General features: G+C 29.7%; 1 protein-coding gene across 2 annotated transcripts in view; it reads left to right on the top strand.

Annotated features, from left to right (window-relative positions):
• LOC103572233 (ELAV-like protein 1) overlaps nt 1–13,988 on the top strand; it is an 81,010-nt gene that overhangs the window by 21,338 nt on the left and 45,684 nt on the right. The gene's annotated exons all lie outside the window — the stretch shown is intronic.

Raw genomic sequence — 13,988 nt, 5'->3', positions numbered from 1 at the left:
CCGGATATTCTTATAATTAGGTAGACTAATTAATAAAAATAATGAACTCAAGTTTGAATAAACAAAATTATGTTGAACTTTTTTAGTCGAATTCGTTAAAATTATTTACTTGAATCGAGTGATTTTATTTCAACTTATTTTTTCTTTTTTATTTGAACAAATTTTTTTAAATTAATTTTACCTTTGTACGAGTTGTACCTCGTTAATAGAATCGATGTGGGCGAGGCTGTTGAGTTTCTTGAAAGCAATAAATAGAAACTCGTAGAATTGGGGAAAAAGTTTTATTACGAGTATCTAAAATTTACTTCTATCTATACATATATAACAAATACAATGTATATATTTATATTTAAAAAGGTATATAAATATAAATATATACATTTATACTTATTCATAAATAGTATAGGGAGTATATATTTATTCAATTATAATTAACAAGACAGCACAAAGGCAATAGAGAATAAAAGGACAAATAAAAATAAAAGATAAAAATTTCACTCCAGCGTAACTGTGTAGGGATTAACAAAAAAAAAAAAAATAATAATAAATACTGCATACAGTAATACGCATGAGTAACTTTTTCTTGTTTTTAGCGAGTATGACTGATAATAAAAGTAATAAAAAAATAAAAATAAAGTTTTAATTAACATTGTATCAAAGCTTTAAAATGGGGTAGGTTTAACCAGTATGTGGCAATAAACTTTTCAGTGTTTAAATAATATGGATGACTGTATTGAAATTTACGCTAGTATTTATTCAACTAAAAAATATTTTGATTGAAAAAATCTAAAACATAATTATAGTTTATTTATTTTTAATTTTTTTAATCAAATAAACGTTAATTTTATTTGGTTTCAACTCAATCTAACAGCAGCGGTGTTAAAAAATGTATGACTATTTTAACTCTACTTTCTGTCAGAATTTATAATTTAACAACTTCATTGTTTTTATAACATTGTTATAAATATTTAAATAATACCCTAAGAGATTAATTTATTTTATATAAATAAAAACTTATATTTTCAACTTTGAGAATAAATTTCCATAAAATTCATGCATATTCTCTCCAAATATGAATTTATTAATATTTAATCAACTTATGTTTGCTTAAAATATTTACATTATTGAGAGAAACTAAAGGAAAGTAGAACCTTATATTGAGAAAAAAAACTATTTTAGCTTAAAAAATTATTACTTATTGTTCATAAAAATAGATGGGGTAAGTCGACCTCTTCAAAATTATAAGTACTTTTTTTTCTAAATATTTGTATGTTTGTCTTGATTAAGAGCAAACCGGAAAAAAAAATTAAGTTATTTTGCAAAAAATGAAAACAAAACTTAATCGCAAAAATCTAGCAATATCATTTATAAAGATTATTTACATGAATATACTTTCAAAATAATTAAGTTTGTTTTGAAAAATTGATGACTAAATAAACATATCTTTAATTTTAGAACAAAAAATTTAACCAAAAATTTTGGACTGATTACTTTGGGTCGAATAACTGACTTGCTTCAAATTAATTCATAGTGGTGATCTATTTTGTCCTGCCCGCGTAAAAAAAAATTCCTTTCGAAAATGTTCCAAAAACATTTCTGACAGTGAACTTTTAAAATTGAGACAATTCTGCACTTTGAGTTAAACATTTTTTTGAATTTTAAAATAATTAGTAGTGTGAAAAATTTTCAACTTGTGTGGACTTTTTTTGGCAGTTTCTATTTTTTGTTTTAAAAATTTTTAATCGAAAATGATTTTAATTGACAAATTTTTAAATTTAAAATAAGTTCATAATTAGTTCCTATTAATTTTTTTGGACTATTTTTAAACAAGTCATAATTTGAAGAAAAAAAAAAATCTGAGCTTACTAAAAAGTTCTAATAAAAGTTTAAAAATGTTCAAAAATATTTGCAAGTTAGAGATGAGATGAATAAATTAGAAGATCTGGAGGTTAACGACTTAGAAACTCTAAGTTATGAATCACTATCAAATACTATTGATCACAGTGATCAAGTGATTGAAAATAATGGTGAATTTAATTGTTGTGCTAGTGATAATCGTGATGTTAGTAGTGATAGTAACGAACATAATAATAATCCAATAATATTAAGAAGCCTGGACTTAAAAATTTTCATAGCAACAAAAAAACTAAGAATGAATTTATTCTAATTTCTGTTTTTTAATTATATAAATAATGTAGTAGTGATTACATATAAGTATGTTAAATTTTATTTATGTTGATTTATTATAATAAATATTTAATATCATATTCAGTTTGATTATTTAAACTATTGCAAGTTTTATTGTTGAAAAAATTTACTTTTTAGATTCTACGTCGTATTCTAGATTCACAATTTATTATTTATGGGCCGTCTTTAATTATCATCATTGGGCTATTCTAGTAGCCTATGCTCGGCCGATGATAGTTTGTCATGGCTGGGCCTAAGTGAGGTTCCAGCCGTTACCCGTTGAACGGCCAATCTTAGTTGCCATTATTGTATGCTTGGCACCTAATCATGACCCGATAATTAGCCATTGATAAAACCCTACATGGGTAAATTAAAAAAAAATTTATCATTTAAAAATTTTGTAAATAATTGATAACTTATTCAAACTAGAGTTTGATCAATGTTTTACTAACTAGGGCATGAGTTTAGGGAGTAACTATTGGACGATATTATTTCCATATTCAATAATTACAGTTGTCACTAAACGGCCGAACTACCGAACACATATAGAACTCGATAGGATTTTTGAATACAAATAATACACATCTGTTCACTGGTTTCATTACAAGTCAATAAAATTTTTTTTTACAGTCAATAAATTTTAAAAGCTTACCATACCTCAGTTTAAAAAGAATACGAGAGTTAAAAAAAATAAAAATAAAAAAATAGATCGGAACATTTGTTACTAGTGTAACTATAGGTAAATCGCTGTGCTCGTGAATATAATATAGACCGGGATTCGATCCTCCATCACAATAAAAGAGTTAAATCTATAAATGAAAATTTAACAATAGGTACCAATTGCAAGTATATTGTTCTTTACGTCAACTCTGATTCTAGTATGAGTCAAATTTTACGCCATTGTGTAAAAATTAAAAATACTGTTATGATACTGTTTATAAATAGATCTGTTATTGAGAACAAACGATAAAAATTACTTCTGTAAGCCAGTAATAAAAATGTTTCAAACACAACAAATACCCCAAATAACCAATACGCAATTAGAATCAAATTATATTATTTTTAGAAAAATAAAAGACCTAAACCCGATCAGAGAACTAGTACTCGATTACTACATGTATTTGTAAATTAATGTTTATTAAAATTTAGTAAATATGAATATACAAATACATGAGTAATCGGGTACAAGTTGCCTGCTGAGTCTTTTACCTTATTAAATCAATATATTTTTTCATTGACCAGCAAGAGAATGTGTGTCCCATTACCAACATTTAACATTTATTTCTTGATTTCATATGATTTACTATTCATTTTGAGTTCATCCATTCCTGATGATAACTTTACAATACTCATGATTTATTAAAATTTATACTGTAAAAAATTGGGTGTGAATCCAGAGTGAACACAGATTTGATTTCAATCCGGATTCACTTCGTCACTCAGAGTTCTGGAGTTTAAAAGAAAGTCACTCCGCATGCAGAGAAAATAGAGAATATTTTTAACTTCCCGCTAAGAAAATTGCAAATTTTCAAAAAAAGGGAAGTTATTGGTTTCGGTCCGATTTTCGAAAATTGAATTTTTATCAGATGTCGAAGTTTTGAGGACTTAGGAAGCTATACTGACTATACCTGGATGGACACGTGTGTGTGTGTATGTGAACTTTTTTTTGTCCAACGATATCTTTGAAACAAATCAACCGATTTGAATGTACTTGATGACAATTGAAAGAGCTCACCAAAACTTAGAATTCATTAGATTTTGGGGTAGATCAGTCATGTAGTTTACGAGTTATACGAAGAATAAAAATAAAAATTTTTTTTTGTTTTTGGTTTTTTGCGTACAACTTATAAACCACTTGCCCGATTCGCCTCAAAATGTAATCAATTTTAAATCTTGTTGAGCTCTTTTGATTGCCACCAAGAACGTTCGAATCGGTTCATTCCATCTAAAGATATCGACGGACAAAAATTATAATCTTTCAGTGAAGATATGTTTTACCGGCCTAACAAATTTTTGAGCTTGAAGAGCCCCAATCCCTACAATTTATCATTATTTTTATGAAATCTACTAGAAAAAAAAAATTTAACACCGATAACCTTAACACCGCAATAGCGTGGACGTACACCGGGTTTTTTACAGTGTGTAAAAAAATAATAACAATTATTAAAACGAAAAAAAATTTCTACACACCAAAAATAGGTAGTACTGGTTACTGTTCTGCTCGGTAATCGACGAAAAATATATTCATTGCTTAAAACGTACTATTACTTTTTAAACAGTAACCAGTGCTGTGCTACACGGTACATAAAGCATATGACTGGTTACTGTTAAAATAGTCGTCGTTCATAGTTCAAGAGTAGACTAATCTCTCGGCACAGCTCTTGTTGGTGTATAGAATGCGAGAACTTACTATTTAGTCACAGGAATGGTTACTTGATCCCGTAGATCTCATTGACATCCAGAACAGTATTCAGTCCTGTTCTGGAATGAACGGTTACTAACTTTATGTGTCTTTACTATTCTTGACACTACAGACACATGTGAAGTTAGTAACCGTTCATGACAGAACAGGACTGAATATTCACGGAAAAAATTAATCGGTTGACGCTACCGATCATTTCGGTAGCTATGTGCGTACGTGCCCGTGTGTGCGTGTACGTGTGTTTGTGCGTATGAGTGTGTGCGTCCAAGTGTCCGAAAATGTGTATGTGTGCGTCAGAGTGTGTGAAAATATGTGTGTACGTCCGAGTACGTGCGTACGAGTGTGTGCCTACGAGTTTGTGTGAACGTGAGTGTGTGTAAACATTCTTTGTTTTTCATTAACTTTTTAAAGTTAATACTATGAGCAGACGCAGTTTACTCCACTTTTACACCGGTATTGCTCCGCCTTTACATTGATTTAACACCGCCGTAATACGCCTTTTACACCGGTGTTATTTTATTTTAAGACCACGTGGAGATATTGCATTCATTTTTAACGCCGCTCTTTTTACAGTGTAAAATTACAGGTAATCATGCCTCACATGCCCCAGGTATCATGCGTAGGGCTAAAAATGTGGAAATATAATAATTTTTTTTCAAGTTAACGATAAAAATATAAAAAAATCAATTTTTAGTAATTTTCAGCTGGTCGAATTTGCCCCAGGTTTCATGCGTAGGGCTCAAAATGCGCATATATATCAGATTTATAGTAATTAAACGAAAAAAAAAATTTTTCTCGATCAAAATTTTAGATGCGCCTCTTTGCCCCAGAGGGCCTCTTTGCCCAACTTTCTTCTATCCCTCAAAAATAGTTTATTTGCTCACCGAAATTGTTCAGTAGAACCGAAATAATCGGTAAGAACTACCGAAAAAATCCATAACTACTATCGAAATAATCGGTAACAGCTACCGAAAAAAAAAATCGGTAACCACTACCGATTTTTTCGGTAGCGGTTACCAAAAATTAATCGGTAGCTGCTATCAATGTTTTTTTTTTTCGAGTTGTTCTGGATGTCAATGAGATCTACGAGATCTGGTCACCATTTCTGTCATTAAATAGTAAGTTCTCGGATTCAATACAGCAGCAAGAACTGTGCAGAGAGGTTTCTATACTCTTGAACTATGAACGACGATTATTTTAACAGTAACCAGTCATAAATTTCATGTACTGTGTAGCACAGTACTGGTTACTGTTTAAATAGTAATAGTACGATTTAAGCAATGACTTACTCCTGTTCTGATATGAGTCAGTCATACTAAAATGTATTTTTCTTTATATTTTTCGTCTATTACTGCGTAGAACAGTAACCAGTACTATCTATTTCTTTCCGAGTATTTCAAACTTAATAAGTATTAATTACTTTTCCCAAGTCAAAAAACATATTCAGATTTAAGTCTCAAAATTCCTAATCAAGTTTCTGATGATCAATTTAGAATTCGAAAATTGCAAACAGTGTAGAAAGTTATCCTAGTTTAGTTCTCAAAGTATTAGTTACGACCAATTTTACCACTGTGAGGACTAAACTAGAATAACATAATCTGGATTAGAGCCTCAAAATACTCAAAACATACACGAATAATTTTATCCACATTTGAACCTCAAAAGTTTCATTCGACGTATTTTCTCCCCTCCTTTTTCCATCTAAAATTTTTAAAAGTCCGAATTATAACTTTTTACCCAAACAGCATTCAAGTCGGAATGACTGCTTTATGATGTCTTTTTGAAGGCGCCCTCAAGAAATCTTATGATAACTTTTTAAAAGTGTGATTTTTAAGAACTCTCAATTAAAAGTTCTTGAAGACCCCATAATTAAGACGCCAGTTTTGTGACGTCTAAATGTATTCATTTTTAAACTTCTTTATGAAGTCAAAACTAGGAGCTCCTTAAAGACGTCAAGGTAAATTCATACCAAAGTCTTATTTGCGAAGTCAGAAAAAAGAATTCATTTGAGAACTCTTTTTAAAGACGTCTTACTGAGTTCGCTAGGTGGCTCATTCAACATCTTAAAGAAGTTCTTAAGATGTTGAATGAGCCACCTAGCGAACTCAGTAAGACGTCTTTAAAAAGAGTTCTCAAATGAATTCTTTTTTCTGACTTCGCAAATAAGACTTTGGTATGAATTTACCTTGACGTCTTTAAGGAGCTCCTAGTTTTGACTTCATAAAGAAGTTTAAAAATGAATACATTTAGACGTCACAAAACTGGCGTCTTAATTATGGGGTCTTCAAGAACTTTTAATTGAGAGTTCTTAAAAATCACACTTTTAAAAAGTTATCATAAGATTTCTTGAGGGCGCCTTCAAAAAGACATCATAAAGCAGTCATTCCGACTTGAATGCTGTTTGGGTAAAAAGTTATAATTCGGACTTTTAAAAATTTTAGATGGAAAAAGGAGGGGAGAAAATACGTCGAATGAAACTTTTGAGGTTCAAATGTGGATAAAATTATTCGTGTATGTTTTGAGTATTTTGAGGCTCTAATCCAGATTATGTTATTCTAGTTTAGTCCTCACAGTGGTAAAATTGGTCGTAACTAATACTTTGAGAACTAAACTAGGATAACTTTCTACACTGTTTGCAATTTTCGAATTCTAAATTGATCATCAGAAACTTGATTAGGAATTTTGAGACTTAAATCTGAATATGTTTTTTGACTTGGGAAAAGTAATTAATACTTATTAAGTTTGAAATACTCGGAAAGAAATAGATAGTACTGGTTACTGTTCTACGCAGTAATAGACGAAAAATATAAAGAAAAATACATTTTAGTATGACTGACTCATATCAGAACAGGAGTAAGTCATTGCTTAAATCGTACTATTACTATTTAAACAGTAACCAGTACTGTGCTACACAGTACATGAAATTTATGACTGGTTACTGTTAAAATAATCGTCGTTCATAGTTCAAGAGTATAGAAACCTCTCTGCACAGTTCTTGCTGCTGTATTGAATCCGAGAACTTACTATTTAATGACAGAAATGGTGACCAGATCTCGTAGATCTCATTGACATCCAGAACAACTCGAAAAAAAAAAACATTGATAGCAGCTACCGATTAATTTTTGGTAACCGCTACCGAAAAAATCGGTAGTGGTTACCGATTTTTTTTTTCGGTAGCTGTTACCGATTATTTCGATAGTAGTTATGGATTTTTTCGGTAGTTCTTACCGATTATTTCGGTTCTACTGAACAATTTCGGTGAGCAAATAAACTATTTTTGAGGGATAGAAGAAAGTTGGGCAAAGAGGCCCTCTGGGGCAAAGAGGCGCATCTAAAATTTTGATCGAGAAAAATTTTTTTTTTCGTTTAATTACTATAAATCTGATATATATGCGCATTTTGAGCCCTACGCATGAAACCTGGGGCAAATTCGACCAGCTGAAAATTACTAAAAATTGATTTTTTTATATTTTTATCGTTAACTTGAAAAAAAATTATTATATTTCCACATTTTTAGCCCTACGCATGATACCTGGGGCATGTGAGGCATGATTACCTGTAATTTTACACTGTAAAAAGAGCGGCGTTAAAAATGAATGCAATATCTCCACGTGGTCTTAAAATAAAATAACACCGGTGTAAAAGGCGTATTACGGCGGTGTTAAATCAATGTAAAGGCGGAGCAATACCGGTGTAAAAGTGGAGTAAACTGCGTCTGCTCATAGTATTAACTTTAAAAAGTTAATGAAAAACAAAGAATGTTTACACACACTCACGTTCACACAAACTCGTAGGCACACACTCGTACGCACGTACTCGGACGTACACACATATTTTCACACACTCTGACGCACACATACACATTTTCGGACACTTGGACGCACACACTCATACGCACAAACACACGTACACGCACACACGGGCACGTACGCACATAGCTACCGAAATGATCGGTAGCGTCTACCGATTAATTTTTTCCGTGAATATTCAGTCCTGTTCTGTCATGAACGGTTACTAACTTCACATGTGTCTGTAGTGTCAAGAATAGTAAAGACACATAAAGTTAGTAACCGTTCATTCCAGAACAGGACTGAATACTGTTCTGGATGTCAATGAGATCTACGGGATCAAGTAACCATTCCTGTGACTAAATAGTAAGTTCTCGCATTCTATACACCAACAAGAGCTGTGCCGAGAGATTAGTCTACTCTTGAACTATGAACGACGACTATTTTAACAGTAACCAGTCATATGCTTTATGTACCGTGTAGCACAGCACTGGTTACTGTTTAAAAAGTAATAGTACGTTTTAAGCAATGAATATATTTTTCGTCGATTACCGAGCAGAACAGTAACCAGTACTACCTATTTTTGGTGTGTAGAAATTTTTTTTCGTTTTAATAATTGTTATTATTTTTTTACACACTGTAAAAAACCCGGTGTACGTCCACGCTATTGCGGTGTTAAGGTTATCGGTGTTAAATTTTTTTTTTCTAGTAGATTTCATAAAAATAATGATAAATTGTAGGGATTGGGGCTCTTCAAGCTCAAAAATTTGTTAGGCCGGTAAAACATATCTTCACTGAAAGATTATAATTTTTGTCCGTCGATATCTTTAGATGGAATGAACCGATTCGAACGTTCTTGGTGGCAATCAAAAGAGCTCAACAAGATTTAAAATTGATTACATTTTGAGGCGAATCGGGCAAGTGGTTTATAAGTTGTACGCAAAAAACCAAAAACAAAAAAAAATTTTTATTTTTATTCTTCGTATAACTCGTAAACTACATGACTGATCTACCCCAAAATCTAATGAATTCTAAGTTTTGGTGAGCTCTTTCAATTGTCATCAAGTACATTCAAATCGGTTGATTTGTTTCAAAGATATCGTTGGACAAAAAAAAGTTCACATACACACACACACGTGTCCATCCAGGTATAGTCAGTATAGCTTCCTAAGTCCTCAAAACTTCGACATCTGATAAAAATTCAATTTTCGAAAATCGGACCGAAACCAATAACTTCCCTTTTTTTGAAAATTTGCAATTTTCTTAGCGGGAAGTTAAAAATATTCTCTATTTTCTCTGCATGCGGAGTGACTTTCTTTTAAACTCCAGAACTCTGAGTGACGAAGTGAATCCGGATTGAAATCAAATCTGTGTTCACTCTGGATTCACACCCAATTTTTTACAGTATAAATTTTAATAAATCATGAGTATTGTAAAGTTATCATCAGGAATGGATGAACTCAAAATGAATAGTAAATCATATGAAATCAAGAAATAAATGTTAAATGTTGGTAATGGGACACACATTCTCTTGCTGGTCAATGAAAAAATATATTGATTTAATAAGGTAAAAGACTCAGCAGGCAACTTGTACCCGATTACTCATGTATTTGTATATTCATATTTACTAAATTTTAATAAACATTAATTTACAAATACATGTAGTAATCGAGTACTAGTTCTCTGATCGGGTTTAGGTCTTTTATTTTTCTAAAAATAATATAATTTGATTCTAATTGCGTATTGGTTATTTGGGGTATTTGTTGTGTTTGAAACATTTTTATTACTGGCTTACAGAAGTAATTTTTATCGTTTGTTCTCAATAACAGATCTATTTATAAACAAAGTCTTATTTGCGAAGTCAGAAAAAAGAATTCATTTGAGAACTCTTTTTAAAGACGTCTTACTGAGTTCGCTAGGTGGCTCATTCAACATCTTAAGAACTTCTTTAAGATGTTCATGAGACGTCCAAACCATAAATAGGAACTCATTTAGAACTCAAGATGTCATTTTGCTATCTGGGTATTCGTTGAGGATTTTAAGGTCTTAGTTATAATTTAAAATCGATAAATTATTCTTATTTAGACCTCATAGTTCTCATTGAGGATTTTGAATACTAAAGTAGAGTCACTTTCTGGGTGGCCAATAAAACATCAAAGGAATTGAGGTATTTGAGAATTAAACTAGAATTTGTTTTTTGACTAGGGAATTCACTTAAAGATTTGACATACATTTCATTCCATTAATACTTGAACTGATATTTTATTAATAAAATCAATTATTTGTTTCTGTTTAAATAAAGCGTTATCTATAATCTACCACGCTTATGAGACATTTATTATAATTAATTTAGATGCACGTCAAGTTTATTCTGATATTGATAGTAAAAAGAAAAAAAAGCATGTACTACTTATATATCTATCATCAAACTATTAAATCATATTTAATTTAAAATAATAACAGTAAACATTATTATTTATACCTCGAGCTTCAGGTTTTAAAATACCAAAGGGCTTGATCAAATCTCAGTTTAACTTCATTTTCGATAGCTGATCAATCTTCACAGATATGAAAAAAAAAAAAAATGTAATGTGAATTGAAGCTGATCACGTTTAAAATCTCGCGTGTACGTTATTCTGTAACGAAAACCATCACGAACTTCAATTGATTTAATTTAGAAAATTATAAAGATAATTTGATCTATTTATAGAATGCCTTTTAATTGAATTTTTCGTTAATTACATTCGTTAGTTCAAATTTTAAATAATATTTCGTACCCGTAATATATACCAACAAAAGGATACTTTTTTTTACAGAAAATGTTATTCGATTTCAACAAATATCAAGATTAAGTATCCATTTAATTATAAATAAAATAATTCCTAAAATGCAACGAAAAATTTTATTTTTATTATTCACCACAAAATGAATATTAAATTTAAAGAATAAATATTTAATTTAAAGAATAAATCAATAATTATATGTAGAGGTCGCACAGTGCTAGAACAAAGGAGTATGATTCGAATTTATCGACCAATACACTAGTATTTTGGCATCAACTAAAGGTAAAGAGGTACTACAATAAAATAATAGATGAAGATTAGGGTGCGTCATTTTCAGACACTACTTTTTTGTTTACATTTGTTGCTTTAACTCTCTGACATAAACTTAAAATATAAAAAAATATTACTATGAATTTTGATTTTAAATCCCAGCTCTTTTCAAGAAAAATTCAACCCTTTGTATACTGTAAAAAATTGCGGTAGAGTCAAATTTCTTTCGGAGTAAATATGGAGCAGATAATTTTTAATTTATTTAATCCTCCATTAGGAGTAAAATTTACTCCGAAAGAGCGTTTATTTTTATATTATAATTTGAATATCTCGTAGAAATTTGAATATATCGTGGATTGATATAAAATCCACGTCACTCTGAAATCACTCCGCCAAAAAATAAAAACTATATGAGAAGTGATTTTTCCTTTGATTCCAGAAGTGTAAGTGATGGAGCGAATGTGGATTTAAAATGCTTTTTCATTTCCAGTTTTTTTACGGAGCAAAAGATCTCATGGTATAATTTTAAACAATTTAAGTTATGATATACCATAATTAGTTGAGTAGATTTAAAAAATACTACCGGTTTGAAAGAATGGTAAAATTAGATAAAATAAATGAACCTTAATAAATTTTTTTAGAGCACCTTATTTTCCTCCATATTTTGATTTTTTTTTTAATATTTGGATCATATTAATACCGTGTACTCATATGTGGACTCAAAAAAAATTAGAACTTCTGACAAAAACTCATTGTTGTATTTTTTCTCAAAAGGCTTATTTACCCTCTCCCCATCTCCTTAATAACTTTAATAAATATAGTAATCTTCTAAATTAATCATTAAAGCCATTTTAAAATCTCTCCTGATATATTAATATATATTTATTCACTTTGAGTTTAATATTTATCAATTTGACAGCAAAAAAAAAATTAAGTAATCTACGTATTAATTTATAAATATCTCTAGATTATGAAGTATGTGATAAATCAAAAGCACACATGTCGCATTATCTACTCCACACATTTAATATATTTACATAAATATACACAACAATTTTAGTAAAAAATAATAACAATAAAAAAAATATTTCGTGACTGTGCGAGTAATACCCCATTCCGCCATATATATATATATATACATATGCATATATATACATATGCATATTATAATACATATAACACGTCTCGTGTTATAATCATGCGCGAGAACATTTCAACGCCTCACGGGCCTCACATATATCCATATAAAATATAAATATATAATATTCTCTCTTACAATAGCTGTTAGTCATGTATGACAATAACAACGCACGTCAACCCAAACAAGTTGAAAATGACTTTCACGCTTGCAATTTGCTGCTTTTGCCATTCCGTTATCATCTATCTTATATCTATTACATTTACTACAATAACTAAAACAATAACCATAATGATAATGATAAATAATAATCATAAATTGGAAAACGATGAAAAAAAAAGTAAACAAAAAAAAAATTGATTAAAAAAATAAATCATAACGTACCAGAATCTGCATCTGACATATTTAATAAACGTAAATAGACTTAAGCACAACACAACTGACGACGTACCAGAAAAAGAACGTTCAACTTGGCGACACTTTGGCCGGTCTCTTTAGCTAACAACCCCCTGAGCGTTACCCTGGGTTTGTTGAATCGATATATGGAATATATTTGTGACTGGACTTAGTCAAAAAATTTTTTAAATGAAATAATATTTTTAATTATTATTAAAAAATAATGTCAAATAATAATTAATGTTTTATTTAATTCAATTACTTATATATTTATTTTATAAAAGGAGTAAAGTAAATAAAAAAATATACTAAAATAATGTGATGTATTTAATGACGTGTATTGATAAATAAGAATGAATGTTATACGTCTGCCTAGATCTGTTTTTTTCTACTTTCAGCGAATCTTTCTCGACTCATTGATTTTCTACGCTCTACTCTTATTGCTGTTTTTTTTTTATCCCTCCATACAGGTTTCTCGGACATTCTATTATAAGCTCTTGTATCTTTTTTATTATTATTTTTATTACTCTTTAAGAAGGATAAAAAATCAGAAAAAAAATTAAATATAAAAACGCAAATACAAGAAAGTTCGTTTGATTTTTTTTTTTTTTTTTTTTTTTTCAATAAAAAAAAATAATTTTATTTTAAAATCCTTTGTCTTTTGTATCAACTCTTTATATACGTTTAATTATTTCTAATCCAGTGAATTTTATCGTGCATTAAACTCCCTCAATCCGGATATTTTCGGATGTCAAGAGTACAAGTACGTACTTTGTTTTATATTTTTTCCTTTTCAAGGAGAGCGTTAAAAATGTTTAAAGAGGGTTTTAAACGTTAGAGGGTTGGAAATGAGTCTTGTTATTTACTTTTTTTATCATTTATCTATTTTTGTTTCTAAATGTCAAGTGTAATAAAAATTATAACTTAATAAGTAGACTAAAGAAAAAATAAAAATAGAAATGTGATATTTAATTACTCACTTTTATCATTAGTTTTATTTTATA

Source organism: Microplitis demolitor, chromosome 7 (assembly GCF_026212275.2).
Source record: "Microplitis demolitor isolate Queensland-Clemson2020A chromosome 7, iyMicDemo2.1a, whole genome shotgun sequence".
NCBI lineage: Eukaryota > Metazoa > Arthropoda > Insecta > Hymenoptera > Braconidae > Microplitis > Microplitis demolitor.
Note: the sequence above shows the minus strand (reverse complement) of the source record. Positions and strands in the feature narration are given on the sequence as shown.